The following is a 16,702-nucleotide window of genomic DNA, read 5'->3' on the forward strand; positions in this document are numbered from 1 at the left end:
TCCAAGTTGTTGGCGTGCCCCATGAGATAGTATTTAGGTCAGATTTTTGCATTGACAGATCAGGTAGCGGAGGATGATTACAATTGGAGGAGACTCATAAATTGAAAAATCAATTGGCTTTAGAACCGATCACAGTGAAAACACAAAAGGGGAGAGGAGAAGGGTATAGCACCGTACGTCCCTTCACACAAAACTGACAAAACACAATAGTACAGTGACACTTATCAGAGAATAATAAGCTGTGTAAGTGGATACTCCAAGATTATTGGCTTTTCCACATATATATCGACTGCACAAAAACTTTGATTCCTAATTATGGGAAGTCCTCCTTAGTGGTTGAGGATACCTCACACACCTTTGGTGTCATGATTCATCATAGGAATCCTCTCCCCACCCTGGTAGGACAGTGCCACCGGGGCGGACTCAACCTCCTTGAAGACTGACTAATTAAGAGGGAGTTCTTGCATAAATCTTACTAGACAACACCACAGGGATGGGGATCCAGATGAATACTTTAAAAATACCTTAGTGTGCCCTGGGGATTACCTTTATTAACTGGGACACTAGGTAAGATTAAAACAGTGAATTGGATGGGTATCTAGGAGTGTAATGGCTCACGCCCATCCCTCACCTGCCAACATGTATCTGCCCATTGGTAATTAGCCTAAACGGTCTGGGGCATTTGTCAGGGCATGTGGATCCCTACTGGTGGTATATGCGTTAACTAACCTACTTTTAGATTGCTTCAATCTACCATGTGAGGTGCCTAATTAGACCCTTACTATCTGTCCTACTTTGTTGCTGAGTAGAGATACAAAACTCTAGATTTTAGGAGATACCAGCATCATGGTCACAGAGGGGGTGGGGTCATCCTATGTAGTCACACATTTGTCAGAAGGAGCTCCCATCCGTAATACCTACTCCGTACCCCTCTCTGTGCTGCTGACTACAGAGACAGATGCACCAAGAGCAGTGGCTTTAGCAGGTCAAGGGTTCACTGCAGCACAAAAGTGGGTAGCATTCTTATCGTTGTAGAAGCAGGCAAATGGAGAACATATTGAAAAGAGACTTAGGAGTGATTGGAGTGTTGCGTCATTGCAAATCCGCGCAGTGATTGGCTGGTGGACAGTGAAACTGTGCTGTGATAGGGTGACCTTTGACAGATACGAGCTAGGATTGGTGGGCAGAAGGGGTGATTGTCGGTGCAAGGGGAGTGAAAGTTTGAACCGGGACTGTGTGATCATTGTTTTAATGGGAACCCTTTGTCAAAAAGAGAGAAAGATGCAAATAAGGAAGATAAGTTTCCTCCCGAAGGTACCCCAGCTAAGGAAGTGGCAGCAAAGAAAGGATTACACAAATGCATGGGGCTTAACCAATGGCATGAATATACATCCAAAGATATGGAGCATAAACTTCCCCTGAGTGGAACTTTCCACATCCCCTGAAAAGAGAATTTAAGAAGAAGAATGTATGATTTAAAACCGGAACCTTGACCCTCACAATTTGAGGCACTAAATCTCTGGGACCAAATGGCGAGTGAAAAGAAGAGAAAGAAATTTGAGTTCAAGAACAGTAGTAGGACTAGTTCTTGGAGAAGGGAGCAAGACAAGGAAAGACAGAGAAAGTGAAGGGAGGAAGTCATTGAGATGGTCGGGGAATATCCTTGGTTAGAAAAGGAGGAAAAGAGGAAGGAAAAGTCAGAAAAGGAACCAGGTACTGAGAGCATGGAGGAAGACACCCTTATAGAAGAGCTCCTTAACATTAGACCACCCCCTACAATGCAACGCCAGTGGACACACCAAGTGCTACCGCACCGGTGTTGCCTGAGAATGGAGCAGCCAAGGAATCCTCAGTGGAGCCTCGTGCCTCAGTTCCATCCTCTACTTAAACTGCTGTCTGTCACAATAAGTACCTTACACTTGCCATACATCATTCCTGTTTCCCATGATCCTTGATAGCTCTGGTCTAAGGGATTCTGTTCTGAGTTTACGTCAGAATTCAGCACCAAGTACAGGAAGCATGAGTAAGTTACTACCGCGGGGGGCAGACGTGGTCAACAGGGAAGTGATGGGTCAGACAACTAGCACTGATCTGACTGTTAGCTCACCGGGTGCCAGGAGGAATCTATCCCCGTTAAAGACTGAATTTGAAGAACTGGAGAAGGGAAATGAGGGTATGGATTAACTAGGATATTATGGAGAAAACGAGTTGCTTTATATGTGCAAGGAAGCCGAAAAAGTGGCGAAAGACTGTCAAGATGGATTAGGTCGCCTGATGAATGTGGTATTGATATAAATAAATGGAAGTAGCTGCGAAACAATGCTAGGATGGATACGAGTTAAAAGGAATTAGGGATGTTGAAGTTGAGTATTGTGGATGCATGTGAAAGCGGATCGAAAACAGAGAATGGAATGGCACTGAGAAGCTCAGAGTGGTCTAAGAAAGAGAAAGTTAAGGTGAAGCAGAAAGGAAGGCGAGGAAGCCGTATTAGGGAGAGAGGTAAAGTTCCCCTTTTTAGAGTTACAAGGAGGAGCATCTGTACACATCTCTTGGTATCGATCAGATCTTTTTCATTTTACCAATTCCCTTCCAAATCTTGGAGAGAATCTCGACAAGTGTTCCACTCGGATGGAACAGATGGTGGCTATCTTCAAAGTACCGTGGGAGGATGTGAACGTGTTATTTGAGGTAGCAGTACTGAAGGATCTGTGGGCAGAATTCCAGAAAACTGTTGAGTGGCCCACACAAGGATAGACAGACACCAGGGATGAATGCCCCTTCACCCATTGTTAGGGCAAAGTACATGGAGGTCATAAGACACAAAAAGACGAAGGTTTCCCAAAGAGAGGTTAATTGATCTAAGATTTACTGAACCTCTCAAGAACCCATGGAATCAGTGAATGCTTATTTCAAGAGACTAATGCAAGTTCATAGGGAACACAGTAGGATGAATGAATCCTTAGGTGTGAACATGGGAGGATTTGTTGCCTCTTTTGTGGATGGATTAAGGTCCGATATCAGCAATCAAATAATCAAAGGTGTCCTTTGTTGGCAGAGCAAGTCTGCTGACGAGATCCTGCAGAAATACTGCAGTGAAACCTTCGAGGCAAAGCGAAAGGGGCTGAAGGAGAAGTTCATGAATGCCCAAACCCATTTCTCACAGAAAGAGGCCACAAAGGGGCTTACGTTTCTACCCCAAGAGTCTGAATTAGATTACAGTTTTGCAATGTTAATGCAAGGAGTTTCCCCAAACTGCAGCAGGAAAATACCTGGTTTGGGGAAAAGCGGCAGAGACTTGCGTAAGTGCCATAAAGAAGATTGCTCAGTGTCATATTTGCAACAAGATGGGGTATTACAAGCGGGAGTGTAGGTACAATCCAGACCGACTTGCAACACAATCCCAAGGAGTGACTTCTGCAGGTCAGGGAGAGTAACCCCCTATGACTGTTCAGAAAGTTCCAAAAGCTGGAGCATTGTCCAATAACTTTAATTCAATGTAGATGTAAGGCGGTATTTCGCCTCTTCAGCCGAACCATAGGCTCCCCTAAAATCCAACAACTCCACAAAGAAACCCAGTCCTGGAAGTGGAGCAGAGTAGACCGTATGTAGATGGAGAGGTTAATGGACATCCTGTATCTTTCCCAATAGATACAGGAGACACTCGTTCAGCAGTTAGAACTGTTGAGGTCCCTAACCTAGTGCTCTCAGTAAAAGAAGTCCAAGTTGTAGGCATCATAAATCAGCAGTGTACCAACCTAGTTATTGCCCAGTACCTGTAAAAATAGGAGACATTAGAGAAACACCAATTCATAATCTGTGATTCCTGTCCTGTAAACCTTTTAGGGTGAGACCTTCTTTGCACGCTCAACTGAGTCATACATTGTATGAAGGATGGGGTAGGAATTGAGACAAAAGCGGCGGATGCAGAGCCCAATTCTGATGGATACAGCTGCCTGTGGATTCCCCACCTTTTGAATTATCCCAATGTGCAGCATTCCACTGAAATGTTTCTCTACAGCTCTCCCACGTCGACGAGGATGTCACAATGGAACGGCTCCACACATGACTATGTGTGATTTCATTGGAGCCATAAGAAGACCTCGTCAGCGTGCTGATGTCAGCTCCTTTTTTTCCACCCCACTGATGCGAAACGGTTTTTCCACGCTCACCATTTCTGGGAGATTTCTTCTATACTGTTGCTGCGACTTTGGCGCTTCTAAAGATGTCTCCTCCTAGGAAGTCACTGACCCGCATGAAGATTGTCTATGGTGTTTGTCTTCGAATCACAACATTGGGACATGTTCAGGTGAAAATAGATTAATACAAAGGCCCTGAAGGAGAGGGAGGCCAAGTTATTAATGGCCAAAGCTAAGAGGCAGAAGAGGGGTTATAGGATATCTCGGACCTGGTCGAAGTTGCCAACACCTAATGCTTCGAGGTCCTAAGAAGAAGCAGCGTCACGGTTCTCGGTGTTACTCTTCGAAGTATGTGACTTCGAAGTCGGTGTCTGGGAATCCTATGCGACATCGCAGAGATGAGATGTCTCCTTCTCCAGTGGTGTGTCTGGCTCTGTCTTCGGCAACATTGGGCAGTTACTCCTCCGACTCCGATGATGTTACTCCTCCGATTCTGAAGAATGTTACTCTTCCTCTGGCGCTGAGGTCTGCAACTCCACTTCCGGCACCAGCGCCAAAATCCGACTCTATAGCCGGAGCCGAATTTCGTGCCTCCACGATCAGCTCAAGATCCCTTTGTCCTGGATCCGTCATATCCAGCATTCCCGACTCTGGGATCAGATCGGTCTCATTTTTTAAATGCTATGCTTAGCATTTTTGCAAGGGCTGCAAATCCATCTGGTTCGCCTGCTGGTCCCATTGGTCCACTTGCATACTGTCTTGGAGGGTTTCCCCCTCCTTTTCTGCAAGGCACCTTTTATGCCCTTTATGCCTGTGACTCCGGGTAGTTGGCTTCCACGGGTGCCGAGGCTGCTGACGTGGTTGCGTTTTCAAGAGGGTTAAGGCCCTTTGGATGGATCATCTCTGGTGCAGTCTGGATCCGATCCGGCTCAATCTCAACCAACTGATTACTGGTCCCTTTGGATGCTCCTGTGAAGCCGGCTCCGAAGTCATTGGCGCTGCCTCTGGCAACTCCTATACCGAGAATGAGATCTCGGAGAGAGGCTCAAAGGCTGGTGGAAAAGGAAAAATACCATGAGGAGCATTATCAAAGCTGATGAAGGGGGAATTTGTGAACCTTGACCGTGAGTTTGAGGGATTACCAGAAGCAAGTAGTCTGGATACCTTCCCTGAGTGGGAATTGGGATCACCGAAGGGTTATTCGTAAGGCTGCAGAATTATTAGACTAGCCACTTCCCACAGCTGAACTGAAGTCTAATCTCCTCACTGAGGTTCTACATTCTTCAGCTTCTGCATCGGGACCATTGTTGCCCTTCAAATGAGTCTTCAACTGAACCTATTTTAGAAGGCTGGCAGAAACCTATGTCCTCATGCGGTTTCCAGGACATTGGCCAGGAGATATAAGGTCGCCCCCTCATGGATTCAGCTAAGGAAGTCGTCCCGAAATAGTCTAGAGAGATTCAGGGGCATTTTTATGAGTGTCTGGCAGATGCTCAGGTGGCTGCTCACCAAGTAATTCATTCTGGGCTGGACACGGCAGACACTAGCTAGAGCAAGGGGGTCTTCCGTGGCGACGGGAAGGCATGCCTGGTTAAGGGGTTCAGGTTTTTCGTCCGATGTTCAGGCTACATTGCTGGACTTGCCCTTTGATGGGTCCCATTTGTTTGGAGCTAAGGCAGACTTTGCACTGCAACTTTTGAAAGACAGCAGGATCTTTAGGACTTCAGCCCCAGGACTATAGACAGTTCCGCAGGTTTTGGGGCTTTGCTAAGAGCTTGTCCTTTCGTAGAAAATACCCGCTGCAGCAGCAGCAGCCAAATCCTCTATACAAATCCTACAGGGGAGGGGGCAGAAGTCGCCTTGCGGGTTCTGCTCAGCAACAAGTCTCCTCTTCCTCCTCCTCTTCTGCCTTTCCAACTGTTGTTGCAGGCAAGCAGCTCTAGCTCTGCCATCTTAGAGCATGCTTCTCCTGTGGGTGGATGGGTGGCCTATTGTCTACCTCGTTGGAGGTCTGTCACTACAGACCTCTGGGTTTTAAACATCATAGAAAATGGGTATGCCCTACCCTTCAGGGAGTTTCCCCCTCCTTTCCCTCCCGCCATTGCTCAGAAGAGCATCTACTGCTTCTCCAGCAGGAAGTTCTGTCTTTGCTTTAAAAGGGTGTAATCAAGATAGTTCCTGAGCAGGAAAAGGGTCAGGGTTGCTTCTCCCGGCACTTCTAGATTCCCAAAAAGGATGGTAGTTTACAACCGATTCTCACACTCAGGATTTTGAACTTTTACCTCGAACAGGAGAAGTTCAAATTGGTGACCCTGGCACAAGTGTTTCTCGCGCTGGAGAAGGAAGACTGGATGGTGTCGATCAATTTACAGGATGGGTATTTTTCCATTCCCATTCAGAAGTCGCATCAGAAATATCAATCAATTAATCAGGCGTTTGTTGAGCGTGACTACTCACCCGTAAGGGTCTCAAGGCGCTGGTTGTGGGGGGGTTGCAGGTTCCAGTCCATCAAGGAGGGGGTCTGTCGAAGAGCCAGGTTTTGAGGTTTCTTGTGAAGTTGGGGAGCGATGTCTGTCTGAGGTGGTGCAGAAGGGCGTTCCAGGCTCTGGCCCCGAGGAAGGAGAAGGAGCGGCCTCCCGATCCAGTCTTTCTGGTGCGGGGGACCACAGAGTAGGAGAGCTAGGCTGATCTTAGGGCCCTTTGGGGTGCGTGGAATTTGAGTCGGCTGTTCAGGTATGCTGGTCCGGTGTCGTGTAGGGCCTTATGTGCGTGGGTGAGCATCTTGAAGGTGACTCTAGCCTCGATGGGGAGCCAGTGGAGTGTTCGCAGGAGCTGGGAGATGTGGCAGTGTATTGGCAGGTTCAGGACCAGTCTTGCGGAGTTCTGGATGTTAGTGACTGTCTTTCTGTGTTCAAGGGGGATCCATTTGAAGGTCTTACGTAGGAGGCGGAGGGTGTGGAAGCAGGAGGACGAGAAATATCTCCATTTTATGGAGGGGGTTTCAGCATTTTCGGTTGGCAGTCCTTCTGTTTGGTTTTATTTCCACACCTTGTGTGTTCACAAAGGTGATGGCAGTGGTGGCAGCACATATCATGAGATCAGGGATTCCTGTCTTTCCCTATCTGGACAACTGGCTGCTCAAAGCAAAGTCACCAGAGATAGTGCTGCATCCTTTTCAGGTACCAACACAGCTGTTGTTCAGCTTGGGATTTTCAATAAATGTACACAAATCTCACCTGGTGCCCTCTCAGCATAACCTGTTCATAGAGGCAGTACTGGACACTACAGTGAGTTGTGCCTTCCCACCTCCACAGAGATTTCAGGACATCCTAGCTATGATTCCACTGTTTCAGAATGGAGTGTCTGTTCCAGTACTTGCGCCTGCTAGGTCTGTTTGCTTCCTGCATTCTTTCGGTCAACCAAGCACGCTAGCCTTCCAGTGGTGCCTCTACAGGCAGTGGTAATAACACAACGGATATCTTGAGGAATTGGTCAGAATCTCCAGAGACACTGCAGGGGATCTGCAGTGGTGGAGAATTTCAGCCAACCTATCTCAAGGGAAAACGTTTCACCCTCCTTCTCTGGTAGCCACAGTGATAATGGATGCCTCCACTCTAGTGTGGAGAGCTCAGCTGGGAGATCTGGATGTCAAAGGTCTTTGGTCTTCAGAGGAAAGGTTGTTTCACATCAATCTTCTATAATTGTGGGTGATACGTTTGGCTCTCATGGCCTTCCTCGCTTCCCTTCCAGGTCAGTCAGTTCAAGACTTAACTGACAACACTACAGTGATGTGGTATGTCAACAGACAGGGAGGTGTAGGGTTGTATCTTCTCTGCAGAGAGGCTCTGCAACTCTAGTCCTGGGCTCAGGACCATCAGATTTGCGTAATCACAAACCATCTGGCCGGAGTACTGAATGTGACTGCAATGACTCCATAAGCCATTGCAGGGATCACTCCAGTAATTGGGAACATGGTAGAGCAGGGGATCCCGAAGGAAGTTATTGTGAGCCCATGAAATTCCCTAATTGTGGCCTTACAGAATGCAAACAAAGTGGTGGATCATTCTCCAAAAGATTATCCTATCCTGTGGTACCAAACCCTGCCATGATTCTATTGTAAATCCCTCTAGAAGCGGTCAATGATGTTTTGCTTGTCAAGCGTTCTTGTTCTGTTGCACGAAGAGAGCCAGTTTCTCTTCGCATTTTGGTTCCAAGAGAAAACCCTTGTGTAGTGTCACGCCCCACAAGGAGACAAGGAAATCCCATCATAGTTCAACCAGATTCTTCAAAAGCACCTACAGACATAGCAGTTGCCATGCTGTTTGACAGTTAGTCAATCATTAGATCATCTATGTATTGGATCAATGACCAAGAAGGCTTGCAAACAGGACACTACTGCTTTACTCATTAGGCTGAAAACTGGCAGGTCTTCCCTGAGAAGCTGCAATACTATCAGAGGGAAGTCATGTATCTGAGACTTTAAATAGCAAAGGGAGTGAGGCACTTGTCTCACAAATATATAGAAACAGTCCTTATAATGAAGTTCCCAACCACCCAGGGAGAGGTGAGGATGTATTTGGCATGGTTGGCTACTGCAGAGAATGGAACCCAAACATTTCCGTGATGGCAAAGCCTTTAATAAGGCTGCTGCACGCTGATATTAATGACTCAGTAACAAAGGATGATACAAACATGGAAGCCTTCCAGGAGCTCAAACATTTACTTTGCAGTGCACCTGCTCCTGAAATGCCAGACTATGCGATAGATTTTATGCTCTTTTGTCATGAAAGAGATGAATGTGCATTATATCTACTAACACAAACCCATGGAGATACCAAACATCCCATAGACTATTTTTCAGCTATGCTTGCTGCAGTGGATGCAACAATGCCTGGCTGTCTCAAAGAGGTTGCAGCAGTTAATCTTAGCATACAGCAAACTGAGGAGATGGGGTTGGGCTATTTTTTGATTGTGAGGATACCACACTCCATTGAAATCCTTATGACTTGTACCAGAAGCCAGCATTTGACAAATAGTCACCTAATCCGCTATGAGAGAACCATCTTGGCTGCTGAGAATGCTTCCATTCAAAGATGTAACACACGCTTCCCTATTGCCAAACCCAGAGGGTGGTGATGAGGGTGACTTTGACCATGACTGTATCAGCGTAACTGATTTGTGTTCAAAACCAAGGTCTCACATACTGGATGTTCCCTTTTCTGAATCAGACCATACCCTTTTTGTTGATAGGTCATGTCTGAGAGTCTGACATGGTGTTCTAAGAGCTGCTCATGCTATTTGTACTTTGAGCTGGGTAGAGGAAGCTTCTTGTGCCATGAATCTTCTGTACAAGAGCAAATTGACAGCCCTTACAAGAGCTTGCTATACTTCAGAAGGCTCACAAGTTACTATTTATACTGACAGCCAGTATGGATTTGGGGTTGTGCATGATTTTGGTCAGTTGTGGTTGCACCGGTGATTCATAACTTCGGGTGGTACCCTATCCGGAATGGGTTGCATGTTTCAAATCTGCTAGATGCCCTCCAATTGAACATAGGTGTAGTGAAGTGTGTTGCACATAAGAGTGCCAATGATTTTGTCACCAGAGGTAACTGCTATGAGGACTAGGTGGCCTGATACTGCGCTCTTGAGTCCAGCACCTTTCACCTAGATGAACCATGTAACACAGAGGAAGAGACGGTGACAAATATGTTATTGAATACTGTACACACATTCAGTGAGTTGAGGGAATTACAACATGGTGCCCTAGAGATAGAAAAGGCTAAGTAGGAAAGTATTGAATGTGCAAGGGACCCTAGTGAGGTTTGGGGTGTCAAATGATAGAAAAACAGTTCTACCAGATTTTCCTCATACCTCTAATGGTGATGCACAAGCATGGTCCAACTCTCGTTGAGAGAGAAGGAATGGTATCTACTTCCATTCTCTTTGGTTTAATCCTCGGTTTAGAAGGATAGCAGAGTTGTGCTTCAATGTATGTATGGTCTGCCAGAAGCAAAATGTGGGCAAGAGTTGTAGTGTCCAGGGGTCACATTGGAAAGTCCCATGGTCCATTTAACTGCCTTCAGATTGAATTTGTGGAAATGCTATGAAGCAATCTGCTGAGGTACATCCTCATCATTGTGTGCCTATTTTCACGATGGGTCGAGGCTTGTCTCATGCAGAGATGTGACAGCCCAACATTTGCCGTACTATTGTTGCAGGCTTTAATCCCGCAATTCAGGATGCCAATTCATCTTGACTCGGATCAAGGAACCCACTTCAAGAGTGAAGTCATGCAGTTGATATGTACAGCTTTAGGTATTGACCAAAGTATTCACTGTATCTACAGACTGGAAGCATCAGGATTCGTAGAAAGACTGAATGGGACACTCAAGGCTAAACTGGCTAAAGATTGCACCTTTACATCACTTAAATGGCCTGATAATCTTCCTTTAGTGATCATGAATATTCAAAGTACCCCTTGTAAAAGAATTGGATTATCGCACACAAATTGTTGATGGGGAGAGCAATGTTGCTACCCTCAGTCTTGGAAGCTGCCCTTGTCAATTTCATAAATGGCATGGTCCTCGAGTACTGCAAAGGATTGGTGGTCCATTCTATCTCATCAGGTCGACTTTACTACTCCAGCTGTCCAAGAATCCCCAGGGCACAACTTGAACCCTGGTGACTGGATCCAAAATAAAACACGTTTGCAGGTCCTGCATGGAAGAGCACTGGCGTGGACCCTACCAGATGATCCTGTTTACAAACACTGCTGTTGTGTGCTTGTCTGCCGAATTGGATACATGCCCCCTACACCAGGAGGGCAAGGTATGAAATAGAAGAAGCAGAGCCAATATCTGCCAATTCCTTGCATTGTCCCAGGTTTGAAGTGCCTGAGGTTTCAAAAGAAGAGGAGAATCGGACGTCTGCCATCTCCATCAGATGAACAGCCTACAGAGCCAGAGACGGATGGGGATGCTAGCATTCTAGCAACCACTGCAATACCAATGACTGGATTGAGGATATGCATACACTGGGACAGCTTACAATCATGGAAGGCTGAGACTAGTTTACTGCAGCAACTTCCCCAAGGAGTGTAAGCTGAAGCTGAAACAGGAGGCTCCACATCAGAGTGAATTGGCCTCGTCAGAGTCAGTAATCTCGAGCACTTCAGAAGAAGGTTGGCCAAGAACTACTACCCATAGAAAGTGACTGTTGATGCCCAAGACAATACCAGAGACAATTATTGAAGACAGTGTGCTAGAAGAACAAGACAAATTAGGTCAGATTGTCATTCACAACATAGTCTTGGAGTTGACCAATAAAAAAGCGACCTAAAAGAGAGGAATGTAAATGACAAATATTCAAGTCCACACTGAACGTACCTCAAATATTCAAATTCGACACAGACTGGCTGACTGATTCAGATGAGCCTCGCTGACCTCGTTACACCAACAACTGACAAAAATGCCAAAAAGATGAATAGAGAGACATTTTAGAGGAGGAATGGTCAAATGTCCTTGTCATAAATTTGGCTTGATTAAGCAAAAAATGTGTTTAATTTATTGCGCTCATTTTAAGATGAAGTGACTCTTAACTGAAAAGAACCAAAAATATTGGCTCTGTAATGCAAAAACCGAAGGTTATTTTTATTTTACAGTGGCCTGACCCAACTTTTGATGTGACCGAAAAGTACTTAACCCCACTTTACTTAGTTCTTCAAGGAGTAAAGCTAGCATTGTCTGGTGCAGTTTTGTAAAGCTATACTACTTTTGTCTTCATGCTGCAAAAACGTTTTAAAAAATCTTAAACTATCAAGTAAAAATATCTTTATAATCTGATATGTGACTGATGACTTAAAGTGCACTATATTTGCTCCTTTCTTGGTCGTTATTCGTTTTCACTAGTTGTGTGTTTAAAAATACAACTTGAGGTCAGAGGTTCTTTAGAATGACATTTTGATGCTAATTTTCTAAACTGAATTTGACTAAACCAACATTGTGCGTACGACATTATGGACTCACTGAACTGTAACATGGTCGATCATTGGCACTCTAAAAATGTTTGGAAATTGGGAGAATATCGCCTGTAAATCTTTTGCACCTGGAAGCTTACCTGGAAGCCGTTGCAGATTTCTTGTGTATTTATGATCTTTGGCAGGTAGCCTACCATAAAAAACAAATAGTTTGAAGAATAAGTCTTATATGAACATGTGACACGAGCTCAGTAAAGATCCCTCTCCTTGTCACAGTTGCCTTTTTTTATAGAAAGTATTCATCTTCAGCACCATTCTCCACCCTGCGGCATTCACTACGTGGCCTACACCTCAACCCAAGTGGCGTAGCGGGGAGGTGACGGCACAAGTTGTGGTGGCAGCACCCCCCACCACTCTTGCCAGTGGTCGTTGCGGGCGGCAAACGAAAGACTATTGCCTGCACCCCCTCGATCTTAAAAGTGCCGCCACGGGACAACAAACGCTGGGACTGCCAGAGGCGGCCAAACATCTAGCTATGCCACTGTTCCACCCAAAACACACCTATAAGATAAGGCCTTGCATATCTCTTGCCCTGGACTGTGCTTTGGTCTCAAATTTGGAAGTAGATGTATTTGCTTCTGTCTCTTCCTGATGTAGATGACAGGAAGATTTCAATATTCCCTCCAGTTTGTCATTCTTTAGTGAGCCCTACTTAAAGATGATCATTAATATTAATTGTGTTTTCAACCACAGTCTCCATGCCATTTTGATGCCCACTAACGTTCCACCAGTTGCTATAATTTCTCGAGTCTGCTCAGAGGCGTAGCTAGAGCTTGTGGCGCCCGGGGCTATCCCTCAGATTGCCGCCCCGGGGGGGGGGGGGGGGGGTTCTTGGGGAAAAAGGAGAGCAAGCACTTGAAAGAGGACCGAGAGACACGTAGTATCGCTGCTAATAGTTACCTCGGTCATGCAAGTTACATGCACATACATACATGACACGGTCCAAGGCTACAGAGTTGAATACACCGGTGACTGGCAGTACAAAAAGGAACACACAGACTGCATGATCTATCTGGGGACTCAGAAAAACCGCATGTGACATCCATCAGAGAGCTGCGTGAACAATTACCTGGTAATCCCCTCAGCACAATGCAAACATGCACATGCATGACACTGTTCAGGGATCCATCATCTACGGCTGACATTAAATGACTATTCATCATGGTCCCCCCATTAAAGCAGTGCACTTTGTGATCTGCATGGTACATGTTCTTTGCAGCAGGCACATTAACCCTCTGTGCTACCTTTCCAGGAGTCAACCCTTCCACTACAAAAAACTCGGATCTCTCTCTAGGAAGAACATTAATCACCGAAGTTATCATGACATTTTTATTGTTTCTGAAAATTGCTGGAGGCCAGGAAGGAGGCAGCAAGTTTTTTTTAAACCATAATATACTTGCAAACACTACGCACCCACCCGAAATAGGTTCCCAGTGAGGTCACACCGTTCACACTGCCCTAACCTGCTCAAGATTCATGCGACCTCAGTGACAGAGTCACAGTGACTAGATCACTGTTGCTCTAGGGTGTGCTGCTTCGTAGGCTTACCCGCAAGACTGGAGATGAACTTCAGTATGGATTGTGGTAGACAGGCCTTCAAGGTTAACTCACAATTGACACCACTAGGGTACACCTGCTTGTGCTAAGACATCAAGCCTTCTAAGGTCTAGTGGAGCCTTCTAATGTCTAGCATGGGAATATGCTCCCTCAGTAGAGTGGTCTGGTGGACTGGTCATGAAGGCTGAATCCAGTTCCCCAGTTCCCCAGTTCCAAATTCGACAGCTCTGGCCCTAGTGCCACATCCTCTCCCCCACTGAACACCATATTTGCCCACTGAGAGAAACTCGCACTGCCTTCAGCTATAACCTAATTGTGCCCGCTATAAACACTTGGATGTTGCTCAATTCAAATTATGCACTTGATAAGAGTAATATGCTGCCTAAAAAGAAAAAGTAAAAGCAAACACTCATAGGGAATGCAAGATTAAGTAAAGCATGTGAAATGTAAGCAGAAACAACATGGTTACCTTAACGATCTCTCACTCACTATTCAGAAATCAGCAAGTGATTTTACCTGAAAAGTTAAGGACATGACTACAGGGCCCTGAAGGTAACCGTTTCAAAGTCCATTGCTTATATCCTTACAAAACGTAAGCAGTATGGTTTACAAAGACCACATCCATAAACACAGAGCCATGGTACACATTTTATTTCCAATCCACCCATCAACCAGGTATTGCAGTACCTCCAGGAATGGTACACTTTCCCACCTGGGAACAACAATGCTGTTCAAAGAAAGACGAGAAAACAAAAGTAGCGCTTCACTGGCAAACTCTGTAAAGTGAGGCTGATGTGTTTGGATGTGAATAAAACCAATCTGGCCACTTTGCCACCACTCTGTCTTGCTTTATTTAGTTATGTATTTATTTTTCATATTTAAAACCTTCTATTTCTCTCCATCCCGCTGCACTTTGGAATAGAAAAATGTCAGAAAAGGGGCCGATTCGCAAAATCGGCCCCTTTGCGACTGGTAATAAGCCATTTGGGATGCATCAAGCCCAAACCCAATCGCAAAATAGGTAATTGCTAAATTTGCGAACACCTATTTTGCGAATGCATTTAGGGTATCGCAATTTGCGATTCCTTAAATGCAATGCAAGAAGTGATCTGAGATTGCGACTTAGCATTAAGGAATCGCAAATAACCACTAACTTCAAGTTGGTAGTAATCTGCAATTCCTTAGAAAAATGCTAGAAATTGCATTTTTCTAAGTGCCATGTGGCGCTTTGCCAGTTTTGTGGATAAATCAGGGTGGCCTTTTGACCTCCTATCACCCTTGAAATTGCATGCGCAATTTGCAATTACATTTTTGGTAATCGGAAATTGCAAGTGGTTTCCCATTCATTCCTATGGGCCTCTAGGCCCATAGGAATGAATGGGAACACATTCCCAATTACCGAATCATAATTTGCGATTCGCTAATAGGGAATGTGTAGTAATCGCAATTTATTTAGCGATTCCTACATGCGTAGGGAATTGCGAGTCCTTAAAAGCGATTCCTTAAAAATAGCTTTTAAGGAATCGCAATTCCTTACATTGATGCACGTGCCCCATTGTACTTTACTATAGGAAAAGACATTCCACAACTGAATTTTAATAGTCATGATCGTATGTGGTGTCACTTCATAGCACTACAGCCAGTGGCGTAACGAAACTTGAGGGGGCCCCCCTGCAAAGCACAATGAGGGGGCCCCCCAGTGGCCCAGCCCACCACCTACCACTTTGATCCACCGACAAAAATAAGCAGTCACCTAAAACCGTATTTTCAGCACTTATCTGTGCATACTTCGAACAGCAAATATAAATAGAATGCACTTTAATTGTGTTCTAGGGCTGCATGAATGATGAGATCCATGACTGATAATTAAAGGAAACAAAGACAGAAAAATCACATTACAAATGAATACATACTTTTTTATTTATAACACTATTTAGTGCCAAGACAAGGTCTTTTCAGGCTCTTTAAACACATGGCTGGCATTTTTCTTTTGGCAACCCTACTCTATATTCCTTTTCATGAAATGCATTCTCACACTACAGCAGTAAATGTAAATTTCAAATGCAAGGAATAAGCAGAGTGGGGGGGGCCAGGGGGTACTGGAACCAGGAAAAAACTTAGCCTTGGTAACCAGTTCACAAAGGTATGTTGACTGTGCACCTCAGATATAGCGTACAGCTGATGGTGCACTGTAGCACCCAACAACACTTTTCGATAATGTACATCACATGCAGACATGGAATAGCACACACTGGGTAGAGCTTATATAGCACATAGCTCAGAAATACCATATAGATGGATGGCACACAGCTCCCAAGAGCATTGTAAGTAGTTTAAAACACACGCAAGCACACGCAAGCATCGAACAGAACGCTCTGGCCAGACCTTGCATACACCCCACATAGCGCAGATATGCTATTCGGCTGGCTGCAATGTGGCCCGAAGAGCACTTTTCAATAGCATGGAACACACACAAACTTCCAACACAACACATTAAATAGAACATTTTGCTTACATCTAACTAAGCACAGACATGGCATTTGGGCCGTGGGCCATATTTTCCATAGAATGCTTTATATAAACATAAATAACGTACCATAAAATGTAATTGCTCCCCCTATAGTTGTGTGGCTCTATCTATAACTTGGTCATCAGATTGTGCTACAACAAATACGATGATGCTGGGCTGGTAAACTGGAGAGAGAGGGCCAACCCATCTTCACTACTGAGAGGCTCAGAAGTGCATCATTTAATTTATGAGGCAGGCCGCCTGGCCGCAGGACTGATTTGAGGCAACTGGTGCAACCATGCTGCAGCTGCGAGCTACAACTACTGCGCTGATGGCCTGACTTTACGCCACTCTACTCTATGCCACTGCACTTTTGGGTAGAGGTGCATCAGTGCATGTGCTGTATGTGCCATGCCTAGAGGTGGATCCAGGAATTAAGGGAGGGGAGGTGGACGGGACCTC

This window comes from Triturus cristatus, chromosome 1_1 (genome assembly GCF_964204655.1).
Source record: "Triturus cristatus chromosome 1_1, aTriCri1.1, whole genome shotgun sequence".
Classification (NCBI taxonomy): domain Eukaryota; kingdom Metazoa; phylum Chordata; class Amphibia; order Caudata; family Salamandridae; genus Triturus; species Triturus cristatus.